General features: G+C 39.2%; 1 pseudogene; it reads left to right on the top strand.

The window, feature by feature from the left end:
• Nucleotides 1-780: 780 nt before the first annotated feature.
• LOC110210496 (glutamine synthetase pseudogene) lies at nt 781-6,522 on the top strand (annotated as a pseudogene).
• The last annotated feature ends 6,690 nt before the right edge of the window (nt 6,523-13,212 follow it).

Genomic DNA, 13,212 nt, shown 5'->3' with positions numbered 1-13,212 from the left:
TCATATCTTACCCATTTGTCTGATGCTTCTTTGTTGACATATTGTTGGCTAATTTCATGTGGATGTCACCCATGGAGGACACTTTGATTACATTCTTGGATTTTAGCCATTACCTAGGCTCTTTCCAGTGGCAAATGAGTTTTCTTTATATTTGACAAATCCAGGGTCGTGTACTTGTTAGGAAGGAAGAAAGGAAGGAAGGAAGGAAGGAAGGAAGGAAGGAAGGAAGGAAGGAAGGAAGGAAGGAAGGAAGGAAGGAAGGAAGGAAATAAGGAAGGAAAGGAATAAGCATTTACGTATAGCATCTCCTATGTGCCAGGAACTGTGCTACATACTTTTAAAATATTATTTGATCATCAAAATTATCCTGGGAACTATTATTATCCCCATTTAACAGTTGAGAAAATGGAGGCAAACAGAGGTTTAGTGGTTTGCCCAAAGTCATACAGCTAGTTAGTGTCTGAGATTAGATTTGAACTCAAGGCTTCCTGACTCCAGGTCCAGCACTCTATCCCCTGTCCAGCAGCCTTTCCTACTGCTCCGTCATGTCTGCTTGTTCCAAAAGTATTTCTGCCAGATTTTTTTATGAGTATGTCATGGGCTCTAAAAATGTCTATAAATTCTATTTCTCCTTTTTTGGCAAGAAAATATTACTCTTTCTACAGATGCCTTAGGATGATAAGTCCTGTGGTACGATAATATTGTACAGGTTTCTATGAAGGATACTTTCCAAATCTGTTATGGTCCATTTTACAGCTCCAAAAGTGTACATTGACTGATATGGGGTGAGTCTAAATTGTTTCAAATGTGTTCTAGCCATTTAGCTTTGCTTTCAGGATGACAGTAAGTCTCAACATATTCAGACTTCTTCTTGATACCTTTATGTCTAATGTTTCTTTTCTAGAAGACACCAAAGTATGTAGACATCCCTTTCATCCACTAGTTCGTTGTAATCACCAGATGTAATTACATTGTAATTACTAGACACAGATACACATGCAATGTCTTCAGTCACTAACTTTTCTTCGGAATATATTATGAATTTTCTATTTTTTTAATTTCAAATGATTTTATGATATCATTGGAGAAAGATTTCACAAGGTGAAGAATCTGTTTAATGAGTTATTTGGTGAAGCCATGCATTTTAATGTCATCTTTGTATACCAAGTAATTAATATGATATATTATCATTTTCTATGTTGGTGGCTTTGTCCCTACTAGATTATCAGCATCATTAAAGCAGGGATTATATCTCCTAAATTTTGAATCTCTCCTCCCCACCACCACAGCATTTAGCACCATGCCCTTTCCATAGTAGTTGCTTAATGAATGTTTGCCTTGTTGCAGCACATATTTTTCAGCCATAGAAATATATGTATGTGATTGCACATGTATAAGCTATGTTAGATTTCTTTCCATCTCAAGGAGAGGGGAGGGGAGGGAGTGAAGGAAGGATAGAATTTGGAACTCAAAACTTTTTTTTAAAATCTTTAAAAATTGTTTTAACATGTAATTGGGAAAAATAAAATATAAAAGCATCTAAAATGTTTTAAAAAGAAATACATGTGTAGTCAAATAGGATTATTTACAATAATATTCAACTTTGCTAAAACATACCCCCAGAGGAGCATGTTCTTAATAAATGCTGGTTGGCAGAGTGAGGACATAGAAAATACAATTAGTTTTACTCTAAGATTAAGGAGCTGTTTGTGAACTAATTTTTTTTTTCTGTAAGAATAATGTCTGTCAACTTGAAAATGGGATCTGATATGCAGATACTTGCTTTATCAACTAGTGATTCTAAGAATCAGAACCCAGATCTTCAAACAGCCAATCCTATGTCCTGTTTAATTGACCATATGGCCTACATACACCTGCAAGTTCATTTTTTTATGATTTGTCTGGAAATGGTTGAATTCAACAACTGCATTTCAAGCAAAGAAAAGAGAGGTCGGACTGTCATCAAAAGCTTCCCCTGCACCAAAGGGTCCTCCATGAATGCCTCTCAGATTAAAGAATATGATAATGACAAGACTCTTAGTTGAAACTACAAGAGAAAAGGGAGCAGGTGCTCTCAATAAAGAAAATTCTTCACTCCCCCAATCATATTTATTTCAATTCCTCTGCATCTGGACAAAGGGCTATCATTTTAGTTTCCACTATTCCTAGCCTTGTTAGAAAGAGCAAATGTTAATATTCTTCTGAAAATGTGGAATTAAATTTTAAAATCAGATCCAACATTCTTCAGTGATTTATTTTTTAAAAGCTTCTGAAATATTTTGTTAACCTTCCTAACTAAGCCAATTTAAAACCAAAGTATTTTTCATTTCCATTTTTAAGTGAGATAATATATGCAAAGTGCTTTATAAACTTTAAAGTACCATATAAATATATGATTTTTCATTTGAATTTAAAATAGAAAATTATCCAGATTTCTATATCATTTTATAGTTTACAAAGCCCTAATCTTTTAAGGTAGTAAGTATAAATATTATTATCCCCATTTTATATAGATAGGAACACAGGGAATCAGAGAAGGGACTTAACTATATTCACAAACTAGTAAAAAACAAAATTGGAACTACAATCCAGGTCTTCTAGCCTAAGTAGAAACCAGGAATTCAAGCACTTGGTGCGGATTCAGTTGGGGCATGACCCAAAGATACCCTGTGGCTTCTCTCATTATGTGGATTCCCAGGTTCAGTGGCACAGAGTGGAAGTCTTCCTGAGGTGGAAGAGTCACAGTAGCACAATGGGGGGAAATGAAAGGACTTAAGTGACCCAGTGGCAAGAGTCTAGGGCAAAGGTCCTTAACCTGGATCAATGAACTTGTTGTTAAAGTTGTGATAATTGTATTGCAATATAATTGGTTTCCTATGTATTTTATGTTATGCATTTAAAACACGATTCTGAGAAGAGTTCCTTAGGCTTTCCCAGACTGCCAAAGTGGTCCATGGCCCACAAAAAAGGTTAACAACTCTGCCCTAGAGGGATGGTGATTGGGGGCTAGGTGAGGGAGTTGTGCTAGATGTGGGGTCAAAGAAAGACCACAAGGCAGAGGACTGTCACAAGAAGGAAACAACCCCCAAATTTTTAGCAGCCTAGGGCAAAGGCCCGATCACTTCCTGCTGGTTATGGCCCTTCTTAGCCCAGGGCTCTCTCTCTTATACAACAATCTTCTAGTGTTCCCATCCTCTCTCCCTTCTCCTTCCTATCACAACCTGCTTTTTACTCAACTATGATAATGTTTCCGAAAGGATAAGGTACTTTAATTAACATTGAATGTTACTGAATGGCACTAGCTTATTACCCTCCCCTTCCCAAGGAGATTTGCCTTTTGAAAAATAAGAGTCTAAAGCTAAAAAAAAAAAAATGAGGCTCTAAAGGCAAAAACATAATATTGTCATGTTAGAAGGGGTCCAGAGTCCTTGTAGTTCGATGCATACTTGAATGGGAATTCCTCTTCCAACACAGCCAACAGGTTATCATCCAACCTATGCTTAGAGACTTTTAGTGAAGAGGGTGCCTTCTATCTTCCCAAGCATGTTATTCTACTTCTAGATGGCTCTGATTATTAGAAAGTTTTTCCTTACTTCAAGACAAAATCTGCTGTTTTACACTCATTTCTTCTCCCCGTTTTGCACTCATTCGTTTCTAGTTGTACCCCTGACGCCACACATAGAAAGTATAATTCATCTTACCCATGAGAGTCCTTTAAAAACTTAAAGATAGCTATCATGTACCATCATCTCTCCTCCAGACTAAATAGGCCTAGTTTCTACAACCAGTCTTCATGAGGCATGAACTAGAGGTCATTCACCATCATGACCACCCTCTTTGGGACATTTGCCAGCTTATCTGGAACTGAGCACAATACACTATATTTGGTCTTAATAAGGACAGATTATATAACCATGCTACAGTCTCCTTCATCCAATGCTTCTTATAATGCAACCAGAAAACACATTTCACTTCTTGGCTGCCATATTATAATGTTGAATCACATCGAGCTTATGGTCCACTGAAACCTGGAGATTCTTTTCAGACAAACTGAAGCCCAGTTATATCTTTCCAATCTGTGCTTTTTAAGCCTGAAACTTTTGAATCCAAGTATAAAATTTTACCTTTACCCCATCACATTTCATCATGATAGATTCAGGGAAGATTCTATCCTGTCAAACTCATTTTGGTCCCTATCAGTCAGCCGAGCCAAGACTGGTTTTGTATCATCTGAATATTTGGTAATTAAGTATCTATAGCTTTTTAATAATATTTTATTTTTCCCAATTACATGTAAATATAATTTTAGCATTCATCATCTAAAATTAAAGCATCTATATCTTTATATAAATCATTGTTGAGTGGCACAGGATTAATTAAAAATACCTAAGTCCCTCTACTAGATACCTCCTTCCAAGTGAATAATGATGCATTAATAACTACTCCTTGTTTGTAGCTATTCAACCATCCAGAATCCAACTAACTATAGCATTGTCTAGCACACATTTCTCCATCTTGTTAACAAAAATAACAAGATACTTTATAAAATGCATTGCTGAAATCTAGGTAAACCATACCACCTGTGGCACTGGCATCTACATTCCCAGGATGGTTGGACATTAGAAGGACTACTTTCAAGATGGGCATCCCTCTGCCAACTGTAAACCTTATGCAGTAATAAAGGCATTCATCAAGAGTATAGTCTAGCCTAGTAAATCCAGTCTAGTAACCCTCTCTAAAAAGGGAATAAGGTTAGTTTGGTATCACTTGTGCTTGCTGAAACCATGTTGACTTTTTGGTGATTACTTCTTCCTTTTCTAGATGTTCACTAACCATCCCTTTAAATATATGTTCAGGAATTTAGCCAGGATTTGAAGTCAAGCTCACTGGCTCATTGTTTGCAGACTCCATTCCCTTTCCTCTTTTGAAAATAGGGAGATCTGTTCTTCTTCTATCTCGCATTACCATGTTCAGCATGATTTTTTTTTTTGGCAAGGCAATCAAGGTTAAGTGACTTAACCAGGGTCCCACAGCTAGTAAGTGTCAAGTGTCTGAGGCCAGATTTGAACTCAGGTCCTCCTGACTCCAGGGCCAATGCTTTATACATTGTACCACCAAGCTGCCTCCAGAATGATCTCTCAAAGGCCACTGATAAGGGCCCAGCAGTGGCATCTGCCATTTCTTCCAAGCACCCAAAACAAAAGGCTGAGATTTGTTGTTGTTGTGTTTTTAATATAAGGGGATGAACCTTCTGACACCCCCTATTTACACAGGAGCAATAGTAATAACTACTCATCTGATTCCATGTGAGGTTCAGTTAAAGAAATGGTGTGGGGGGGCAGATCTGAGAATAGAAGAAGCCTTGGCTGTAGCTACTACCACCTCCTTGACAGCCACCTAAAGCCTCCAGCCAGCCATCTCACCAATTGCCCTGTGCCCTCTATCTTGACATCTCTTTCTTGCACTTTTCCAGACCAAGGACAGCTTCCAACACGGCTGCTTCAGCCAGTTCTTACTTGAACAAAAATATCAAGCTAAGGTAGCTGAACCTGCCTCAGGGAAATAAAGTTCTGGCTCTGAATATCTGGGTCAATGACAATGGTGAGTGTAAAATTCAGATCCTAGACTATGAACTAAAGAGAACTGATGGTCCCCAAATGGAATTTGGATGGTTCCAGCACTTTCCAGTCTGATGGCTCTCACAATGACATCTACCTTATTCTAGTGCTCTATTCTGAGACTTCTTCAGAAAGGACTCCACAAACTGGTTTTCTGTGAGGTTTCCAAATATAACCTTAGCCTTCAGAGACCAGTTTGATGTATGCCGATGAATGGATATTAGATATGCTGTCCAACTGGACACCCTGTTGCCAGGGAGCAGGAATATTCTAATGGGAACCAAATGACACCCTTTTGGTTGACCTTTCAATAGCTTCCCTGGGCCCCAAGGCCATATTGCTGTGGTGTGGGAGTGGATAAAGACATAGTAGAAGCTACCATGCTTGCATGAGTCAAAACTGAGGAGACAAATGCTGAAGTAATGCCAACTCGGGATAGGACCCTGTGAAGGGATTGAAATGGGGAAACACTTCTAGGTTGCCTCCTTCATCCTCCATCAGGTATGTGATGATTTTGGAAAGATCATTAACATTTGATTCCAATCCAATTAACCTTAATACCGAGGCCATGAGAGATGGGAATGGTCAAAAGTACATTGAAGAAGCCATCAAGAGACTAAGTAAGCAATACCAGTACCTTATTCACACCAAGACCCCAAAGGGGATCTGGATAATGTCTGTTACCTGGTGGGTTTCCATGAGACATTTAATATCAATGAGTTCTCTGCTGATGTGACCAAGTGGTACCAGTATCCACATTCCCAGGGTGATTGGCCAGGAGAAGGACTACTTTAAAAATGGCTGCCCCTCTGCCAACTGTAACCCTTATGCAGCAACAAAAGCAATCATCCATACCTGTCTCCTCCATGAGACAGGAGAAGAAATCTTTCAATATAAATACTAAGTAGACTGGACCTCACCTTATAACATTTCTTCATGCCATCTACATCCCCATCTCTCCCTTTTTCCAAGTTTCCTTTCTAGAAGTAACTTAGAAAGCACAAAATACCATGAGTTGTTTCTTGGGTTTTTCTTTTTTGTGCCCACGGATAAACCCTTGCTTTTTCGTGAGGGAAAGAGTAGGGCTGGGCAATGTTTTTAATCTCTTTTCCTATCTTTGATGGCTTTTTGAAGACTGAGAAATAGTGAGTTAGTGGGGAAAGGGACTGGGGAACAATACCACTGCTTCCATCTAATCAGATTTGTAGATCCAGAAAAGATTTGTAGCTTCCAGGGAAAAAAAATAAAAAATAAAAGAAAGAAACAGGATGTTAAGCCTGGAGGGGGAAAAAAGACTTAGTGGGGAAATGACAACTGTCTTCAAAAATTTGCACTCCATAACATGGAGGAGGGATTAGGATTGTCCTACCTGGCCTCAAAGGACAAATTAAGAGCAAGAGTTGGGATTTGCTGAGGGAAATTGAGATTCAAAAAACTTCCTAACAATGATTCCTATCTGCCAATGGAATTTGCTGATTCAAAGAGGTAAGGAGTTCCTCCTACCTTAAAAAAAGGTCTTAAAAAAAAAAGGCTGGATGACCACAGGAAATCCTTTTTTAGTATTAGTTGGACTAGATGACCTTTAGGGTCCCTTCCAACTCTGAAATTCTATGACTTGGTAATCCTGGGGTATATAAGGTTCTTTCCATGTAGGCAACTACCTATAGCATTCACATACAATCCACACTTGCCTTTAACTGTAGCTTCTATGGGGAGGGGAAATAAGATAATAATGATAGAGATAATGATAATAATAATGTTACATTACATATAATTTCTTGATTTATAAGCACTTTCATAACCATTTTCTAATTTGCTTCTCAAAACGATGCTGCGAGTTAGGTAGTGCACATATTATTTCCATTTTACAGATGAAAACATTGAGACTCAGAAAGGCTATGTCTCATCTAAGAGTACACATTTGCCTGGCAAGAGGTGCCCCTGAATGTCAAATCCAGCTTTTTCTGGCTGTAAAGTCGGTGCTTTTGTCCAGGTATCAAACCACCTTTCCAAGGCATGAGAAACTCCATTCTCTGTTGTCTCCAGTTTACTGTACTTTTTACTGAGTCCCTGGGCCTGCCTGGATGCCACGAATAGTCTTTCAACAGCAACTGTGGTATCCTTATGGACACCCCTCCATTCTCCCTCAGAAATGAGGAAAAGCCTTACCCTGTAATGCTTTTTTATTACCAAAAACTCAAATGAATCAGCCCCAGATCCCTCCATTAAGGTTGCCATAATTACTGAGAGCAGGACTTGTTGGTCACCCTATCTGGGAGACAGCTTTGGGCTTCTGGACAGTTCTAGGATGGAGGAGGCTGCCGATGGAGCCGTAGACAAATGAACTATTCATAAAAGCTTTGCCCAGGTGCTTGATGGCATTTCATGCTCACAAAGGCAGGGAAAAAAAATCTCAAAAGCACTCAGAATCAAGCTCTTGGCCAGCTACCATCCTATGTATAAGCTCCAAATTTTCCTGAATCTTGCAGATTCCTCTTCTTACCTCACCACCCCCACATCCCTGCCCTCTCTTTTAAGAAGGCATGTGAACTTCCTAGGGTCCAAAAACTGTAGAGATAGGAAAAGACAAGAGAGTGAACTTTTTCTTTCTACCTTTCCCAAAATCAGGGCAGGTTTGATAACTTCAACATATCTTTCACTGGTTGTGCTCTTGATGAATGTTGTGGACTGGCTAGCAAATCCAATTGACCAACCTAAGATCATAAATTTAGATCTTGAAAGGACCTTAGAGGTCATGGAATCCAACCCTCTAACTTTACAGATGAGGAAACTGGGAGACATTGTGTGACCTTTCCAGGGTTACATAGGTAGTAAATACCTGACTGATCTCCAGTCTTCCCAAATCCTGGACTAGCATTTCATCTGCCAAGCAACCTGATTTATGGAACATATCCAATAAACTTTTTAGTCGTGCCAAACATATCACAGATTCGAGGGTATATAGTAGGTCATAGTTGCCCTTGTATTTCTATTCCTCTGAAAAGATGGAGTCACAACCCAAGTGGTCAGCAGTCCAAACAAACCTGGAATTCAGTCAGGTTTGAGAAGCTACTTCTCTGCCAGGGCCAACCAGCTTCACATGATAACCCCAGCCCCAGAGAGGTATGCACATTGCCTCATTGCCCCATCCCCTCTAGTCGGGGTGGCACAAAACTATGCCACCTTCCTTCCTCATTCCGGGTATGAGTTCTAAACTATACCACAGTTCTGGCTTAAAGCCATCATCCTGCTACCATGGGAATATATTATGGAAAATATTTCTCCTAGGAGCATAGACTATCAGAATGGAAACACATCTTAGAGATTAAGATCTACTAGTCCAGCCTATATATTCTATCTATCAATCAATTTATCTATTTGTTTATTCATTCATTTGCTTATCTATTTGCTCATTTCTTTGTTATTGCTGTTTTTTCTCTTTCATTACTTAGCCAGTCAGTCAAAAAACTTAAGTACCAGACACTGTGCTAAGGCTTGGGACAAATAAAGGTTAAAAACAACTCCTGCCCTCAAAGAGCTCACATTCTAGTACAGATATAAAAGATATATAATCAATCAGCAAGCATTTAAGCACCTACTGTGAGCCAGAAACTGTGCTAGGGATATAAATGTAAAATATGAAACAATCCCTACTTACAAGATGCTTACATTGTACAGAAGAGATAGATAGATGGTCATCTCCAAGGGAAGAGTGGGAGAGAAGGGAGGAGGCTAAGAAAAAACTTCTTGCAGAAGGGAGTTGAGAGGAGTCCCTCAAATGACACATTTAATTTGGGTTTCATTTTTGGTTTTGTTTTTTTTATTTAGATTCTTGTAACCATTGTGCATATTGTTTTCCTGGCTCAGCTTTCTTCACTTTGCATCAGTTCATATAAGCTTTACAATCTTCTGAATTTCTCTCAACTGTTATTTCTTACAGTGACAATACTGCTATATTTGTATACTACAATTTGTGCACTTATTCTATCATCAATGTTGTTCAGTGTCCAACTCTTCATGGCCCCATTTGAGGTTTTCTTGGCAGAGATATTGAAGTGGTTTGCCATTTCCTTCTCCAGCTCATTTTCCAAATGAGGAAACTGAGGTAAACAAGGTTAAGTGACTTGCTCGGGGTTACATAGCTAGCAAGTGTCTGAGTCCAGAATCGAATTCAGGAAAATGAGTCTTTCTGACTCCAGGTCCAGCACCCTATCCACTGCACCAGCTAGCTGTCCCTCTCCCCTTACCCACTCACCCCTGCCCCATCATCATAGCCCGCTCATTTTATTGATGAGGAAGGTCCAAGGTCCTAAGAGTTTAAGTTATTTGGCCAAGATCACACAAGATGAGTAGAAGAGGCAGGATTCAAACTCAGGTCACCTAACTGCAAATCCAGAGCTCTTTGCTCTACTAATATAAGTGGAAAAGCAATCCATTTCATCAGGCCAGTCAGGAAGTTGTTCTAAATGCCAGTTTCTTTTTATAAAGATTTTAGTAAAATCAATGGATTGTGGAGAAATTCCAAGTGTCACCAAATCAGGTGTTTCAATTTTCTTTTGTGCATTTAAATGAGCCCTTGATGCTGCATTTTATTTTTTTAATGAGATTCATATGACAGATTTAATCTGAAAATTATAAAGAACTCTCTTTTAAGAATTAAGTTACATTCTCCCGGACCACTGAAAATCAGTTGAATCCACAGCATAGTTGCCCAATAAAGCCAAACCTTTTCCACTCATTAGCCATTAGCTACAATTTCTATCCCTATTTCATCAGCCATGTGCATTTTAAAATATTTTATATGCTTTAAAGCATATAAAACAATAAAATATTGTTCACACTTAACAATAAAGCATCCTGATTGAGGAAGAGTATGAGGATCACAGGAAATGGCCTGCCCAATCCTCCAAAAATGGCTTCGTTGATTGGATTCTTTTAAAAAACATGGGGGAATGCCATGTTAGAGTAACATTTAATTTCTACTAACTTGAATCAATTTCCAATAGTTTTTGCTAAGCACCTACTCTGTTCAGAGTCCTATGCTAAGCTCTGAGAAAGATATAATGGTGACTAAGAAATAGTCTTCTCTCTCAAGGATCTTATCATGGTCCAGTAGGGAAAGAAAGAGAGGAGAACCAACCTTATTATGTTGGCCCTCAGGAGAGTGGAATTCACACACACACACACACAGGAATTCAACAACAATAGTTATTGTTTTACTCTTTATATACATTATCTCATTTGAACCATAAAATCACCCTGTGAGGGAGATGTCATTATGTTTTTATGGGTTAGGCAATGGGGTTAAGTGACTTGCCCAGGGTCACACAGCTAGTGTTATGCATCTGAGGCTGGATTTGAACTGAGGTCCTCCTGAATCTAGGGCCGATGCTCTATCCACTGCACCACCTAGCTGCCCCTGCTTTTTTTTTTTTTATTAATCCCACTTTACAGAAGAGGAAACTGAAGTTGAAAAAGGTTAGATCACCTGCCACAATCACACAATCAGTAAGTGCCTTAGGCAGTATTTGAAAGGCTTCCTCGCCCCAAGTGCAGCGCTAAATTCACTATCCCAGCTCCAGTGAATGCAGCACCAAGTAGGCACTTTAAATTACTTGTTGATTAATTAGCAGACATTTGGGGGACAATGCAGACAAGAGCCAGAGAGCATAAGAAGATGTGAATGGGTTCTGATAATAACAGCTCACATTTATATACAGCTTTAAGGATTCCAAACAACTATTTAATTCTTATAATAACCCTTTGAAATAGTTGTTATTATTGTCCCATCTTATAGCTGAAGAAACCGAATCACAGAGAGGCTAAGGGTCACACAGCTAGTAAGTTCCTGAAGGAAGGTTTGAACCCAGGTATTCTCGGCATCAAGTCTAGCGTTCTGTCCACTACAGTGGGCTTCCTTTGTAGTTCAATGGACAGAGTGAAATGTTTCAGTGGCTGAAACATTTATTATTATTACTTTATTACTTTTATACATTATTATTATATTCATTATATATAATAATATTCTATACATTATATAGAATATTATTATAATTACACATTATTACTTTAATAAGTCCATGAATTGGTCACAGTAAGTACCTCCCCCAACATCAAGCATAATGCTGGGCAGGTGCTTCATAAATGTTTATTAATGAATAATGATGTCTGACTCCAGAGTCAAGGAGTTAGGTTCAGACCCCAACTATTCCATGCCATGTGAACTTGGGCAAATCATCTTATTTCCCTGGGCCTCAGTTTCCCCTTCTGTAAAGTGAGGGAGATAGACTAGATTGCTTAATGAGGTCCCTCATCCTGGGTTCAAATAGCTCCTCTGAAACTATCAATGTGACTTTATGCAAGATGTTTAATTTTGAGGTCTTCAGTTTATAAAACAAGTGAGTTGGGCTAGCCAGCCTGAGAGGTCCATCCCAGCTCCAGACCTGTGATCCTACTTATGAACTAAGCTTATGATCACATGTGTGCCAAGTCTATGGTAGATAAGCATTTCCAAATCTCATTTCATTACTGGGCCCTCATGGGTGGGGGGTGGTCGTTTTTTGGTTTTGTGTTTTTCCTGTTCATATTGTTTTCCCATATGGAGACAGGAGGGGTTTTAAAGATAAGACAGGATGGAAACAGCTGAGTGGTGTTTCTGGGCCCCCAATCATGAAGCTTTTGTTTGGGAAATTTCCCAGGAATGGTGAAAAGTATTTCAACTTGGAACTAAAGTTTGGATCAGGCATTTTGTAGGCAAGAACTAGGTCACCTGTCAGGAAATTTAGCGATGCCTCACCCATGTGCTTTGGGTAATTCCTACCTGGAAGATGTTTGCTGCTAGCCTCTAAGATTCTGATCAAGATATTCAGTCCACATACACATATATGCACACATAAAGAATTATGATGTGGACTTCTTCTATCAGGGTTTCTCTAATATCTCTCTGACAACTTGGCCCACCCACATACTGAATGACCAGCATGGACAAACTGAGGCATAGGTCCCTACAATGATGTGCTTTGTTTCAACTCTAAGGGGGGAAGAAAGACAGGCTTGGAATGGACTGCAATGGCCTCAGTTTCTCCAGACATTGTCTAGGGCCATCAGTTGATTCTTTTTTTTTTCTTTTTTGCTTTTTGGTGAGGCAATTGGGGGTAAGTGTCAAGTGTCTGAGGCCCGATTTGAAATCAGGTCCTCCTGACTCCAAGGCCACAGCTCTATCCACCATGCCACCTAGCCGCCTCTACCATTAGTTCATTCTTCATCAACTGCTTTGTCCCATCCCAGTCTAAAGAAAACTTTGGAGCCCATCCATAAGGAATATGGTAAAGTTATAAATTCATCCAGATCAGGGATAATATTCTGTCCTCTTTCATCCCCTACACAATGTTCTATGACTCAGAGCCAGAGAGCATCATCGAAAAAACGTTGGTATTAAAAAAGATGGGCTTGGGGCAGCTAGGTGGCGCAGTGGATAGAGCACCAGCCCTGAAGTCAGGAGGACCTGAATTCAAATTCAGCCTCAGACCAAACACTTGACACTACCTGTGTGACCCTGGGCAAGTCACCTAACCCCAATTGCCAAAAAAATAAA

The sequence above is a fragment of the Phascolarctos cinereus genome, unplaced genomic scaffold (assembly GCF_003287225.1).
Source record: "Phascolarctos cinereus isolate Bilbo 61053 unplaced genomic scaffold, phaCin_HiC Scaffold_2;HRSCAF=192, whole genome shotgun sequence".
Lineage (NCBI taxonomy): Eukaryota > Metazoa > Chordata > Mammalia > Diprotodontia > Phascolarctidae > Phascolarctos > Phascolarctos cinereus.
This window is presented reverse-complemented; position numbering and strand designations above follow the sequence as displayed.